We start from the raw sequence: 3,433 nt of genomic DNA, 5'->3' as shown, positions 1-3,433 counted from the left end.
AATAGCCGAACACTCTGTACACATGAATTGATAGACGACAGATAGATTGACAGACGATATATGGATAGGTAGATGATAGAGAGAAGGAAAGCGTGTCTGTGTGTGTGAGAGAGAGAGAGTGAGTGCGAGAGAATGAGTGGGAGAGAGAGAGAGAGTGAGAGAGAGAGAGAGAGAGAGAGAGAGAGAGAGAGAGAGAAAACGATTTAGCAAGACTGATATAACACCATAAGAAGTAACTATCCGAAACAAAATTTAGACTGCAAGAAAGGCAGAGAAAGGTAAACATTCCGAAATGAATAAACCGGTTCCGTGGTGTAGTGGTTATCACATCTGCTTTACACGCAGAAGGTCGCCAGTTCGATCCTGGCCGGAATCAAAATTTCTTATGGCCGGGCTTACCATTTTGCTTGTGTACTTTTTGTTTATTTTTTAACGTTTTCTTTTTCTTTCATAAAATTCTCACAAAATCCAATGCCCTATATAAAATCTCCATGCAAAAAAGGAGAGAGAGAGAGAGAGAGAGAGAGAGAGAGAGAGGGACAGAAAGAAAGAGAGAGAGAAAGAGAGAGAAAGAAAGAGAGAGAGAGAGAGAGAGAGAGAGAGAGAGAGAGAGAGAGAGAGAGAGAGAGAGAGAGAGAGAGAGAGAGAGAGAGAGAGAGAGAGAGAGAGAGAGAGAGAGAGAGAGAGAGAGAGAGAGAGAGAGAGAGAGAGAGAGAGAGAGAGAGAGAGAGAGAGAGAGAGAGAGAGAGAGAGAGAGAGAGAGAGAGAGAGAGAGAGAGAGAGAGAGAGAGAGAGAGAGAGAGAGAGAGAGAGAGAGAGAGAGAGAGAGAGAGAGAGAGAGAGAGAGAGAGAGAGAGAGAGAGAGAGAGAGAGAGAGAGAGAGAGAGAGAGAGAGAGAGAGAGAGAGAGAGAGAGAGAGAGAGAGAGAGAGAGAGAGAGAGAGAGAGAGAGAGAGAGAGAGAGAGAGAGAGAGAGAGAGAGAGAGAGAGAGAGAGAGAGAGAGAGAGAGAGAGAGAGAGAGAGAGAGAGAGAGAGAGAGAGAGAGAGAGAGAGAGAGAGAGAGAGAGAGAGAGAGAGAGAGAGAGAGAGAGAGAGATTGGAAAAGAGGAGAGAGAGGAGAGAAAGAAAGAGAGAGAAAGAAAGAGAGAGAGAGAGAGAGAGAGAGAGAGAGAGAGAGTGAGAGAGATTGCTTTATAGATTTGGAAAATCAAGTAGAGTTGTTGATGTGCTAAAGCCTGTATTGGTAACAAATTATTTATGCCTGTAAGATTACATTTATGGTTAATTTATTATGTATTGAAATTTTAGTTTTAAGTTTTTTCGCGGATAGCTCATATCTACCTGCATCACTTGTAACCTAAATTCAGTTTTAAAAAATTATAAAAAAGTTACTTTAAGTAATGTATGTGAGTGAGTGAGTGAGTGAGTGAGTGAATGAGTGCGTGAGTGAGTGAGTGAGTGAGTGAGTGAGTGAGTGAGTGAGTGAGTGAGTGAGTGAGTGTGTGTGTGTGGGGGGGAAGGAGAAAGATAGAGTGAATGATAGATTTATTGATTAACAATTTATGTATGAAAAGGAGTGCAGAAGTTTGGTTTCTAGAATCTAATATCGGTTTTTACAGATAATTTTTTAATTGTTAAAACAATAATAAATCGTTGTACAGTACATTTTGTAGAAACATTTGAATCTATGTGATTGAGATAGTTTATAGACTATTGTCTAAACGTTAAAAAAGGGAAAAAAAACAACGAAAACGAAAACCATTCTAAAATCGCACAAACGTGAAAGTATATTTGTATTGCAGAAGGATAATGCTCTAGGTGAAAAAACCCCGCTCATAGAACGGACAAAAGATATGGGAAAGTTTATTAAGGATGTAATAGCAACTAGACCATATCCACGAATCACCCACGGATCAGACAAGTGGGTTTAATTGTATTTTCTCCTTGTGGTCATCATACATCATTTGCCAGTTTAGCGACACCGTTACGCGTTTAACGCCAGCCTGCATTCTTTATTATGCTACTGTGCTTTTTCGGCGTTGTACCGTCACGGCTGGTCCTCGACACCCTCGGCGTTCTTTTGACTCAATTGTGTACAACCCGCGGCGCTATTCCACTTCTATTCCCTGGGCCCCTTTTGTCAATTTTTCGGCTACCTTCTTCCCTTTTCCTTAGCCCAGTTTCACCGCGAAAATCGAAAGTGCTAGTCTGAAAGAAAAACAGTCTGATATAAGCGATATTTAAATTAAACAAATCAATATTTCAAAAGCTTAAGGAATTTTAACAGTGGTGAACAATCCCTCTCTCTATTTTTATCTCGCATGTTTAGTAGGATCTCATCTGGGCCAAGTACAATGTACATAATGCTATCACAGTTTGCACAAACGGATAGTCTGAGCGTGATTCATTCTGGAATAAAAAGCAAAAATAAACAAACCATGCTTTCAATGTAGTTGGTTAAAATGAGTAAACAATTCTTTCAATTAATTAATCTTTGTATATGGTATGAAATGAAATAGTGAAAAAGTCAGTGTCACGAGCGGGATTCGAACCCACGACCTTCGGCTCAATACGCCGCTGTTCTAACCACTTGAGCTATCGTAACTTCGATCCACTCGGACACCAACTCCCCATCTCAAAATACCTATCGAATATTCCCTCCTTTTTGCCATTTTTCAGATGTTGTGTACAATAGAGGAGCGGCGTATTTAGCCAAAGATCGTGGGTTCGAATCCCGTTCGTGTCACTAACTTTTTCATTTCAACCAATACCTTACATAAAGATTAATTAATTGAAAGTAGTTATTTGGTCCATCTGACTACGAAATATAATGAGAAAACAATTTTTATTCTTTTCACAATAATTTGATTTGATTAGATTTGACACAAATGCTTGTAATGTTGCAGTAATTACTAATGGGTGTGCAAAATAAGAAAACAATATTATCAAATGTTTTCACTAGAAACAAATTTTTTATAAACACAAACAATAAGTATACAAAAAACAAGCATACACATCTCTCATCCCATTCCCACCTCCTTTCTTCCCTTGCTTCTCTGTCAATCTCTTTCTCACTCACTCGCTCCCCCTCTCACTCTTTCTTCCCTCTTTCTTCCATTATCACATTTAGTTGCAGAAAGGCCAAGAAAGGCCTGACAAACCAAATTCAATTTTTCCCTCTCTTTAAGTACTGATTTTTCAATACAAAATTATGATATTAAAAGGTTTTTTTTTCATTTATATTAAAATAATACTTTATTTAAATTACCCAGTGACCCTATTTATTAACTAAAAATAAATTCTACAAAATAACCAAGCTGCTTTTCTTATTCTGGTCTGAAAACATTACAACGCCTATTTTTTTTTAACAAAAAGAAGACTTGTATAAAAAGGATATAAAAAATTTTCCTATAAACCGACAATAAAAAAAAGT

At 38.1% G+C, this 3,433-nt stretch overlaps 1 non-coding gene across 1 annotated transcript; it reads left to right on the top strand.

The window, feature by feature from the left end:
* The first annotated feature begins 303 nt into the window (after positions 1 to 303).
* Positions 304 to 376, top strand: Trnav-uac. The gene has a single exon. It is a non-coding gene; the product is annotated as a tRNA-Val (tRNA).
* The last annotated feature ends 3,057 nt before the right edge of the window (positions 377 to 3,433 follow it).

The sequence above is a fragment of the Cimex lectularius genome, unplaced genomic scaffold (assembly GCF_000648675.2).
Source record: "Cimex lectularius strain Harlan isolate CLEC.00 unplaced genomic scaffold, Clec_2.1 scaffold51, whole genome shotgun sequence".
Lineage (NCBI taxonomy): Eukaryota > Metazoa > Arthropoda > Insecta > Hemiptera > Cimicidae > Cimex > Cimex lectularius.
The sequence above is the reverse complement of the archived record's forward strand: the minus strand, read 5'-3'. Positions and strand labels throughout refer to the sequence as shown.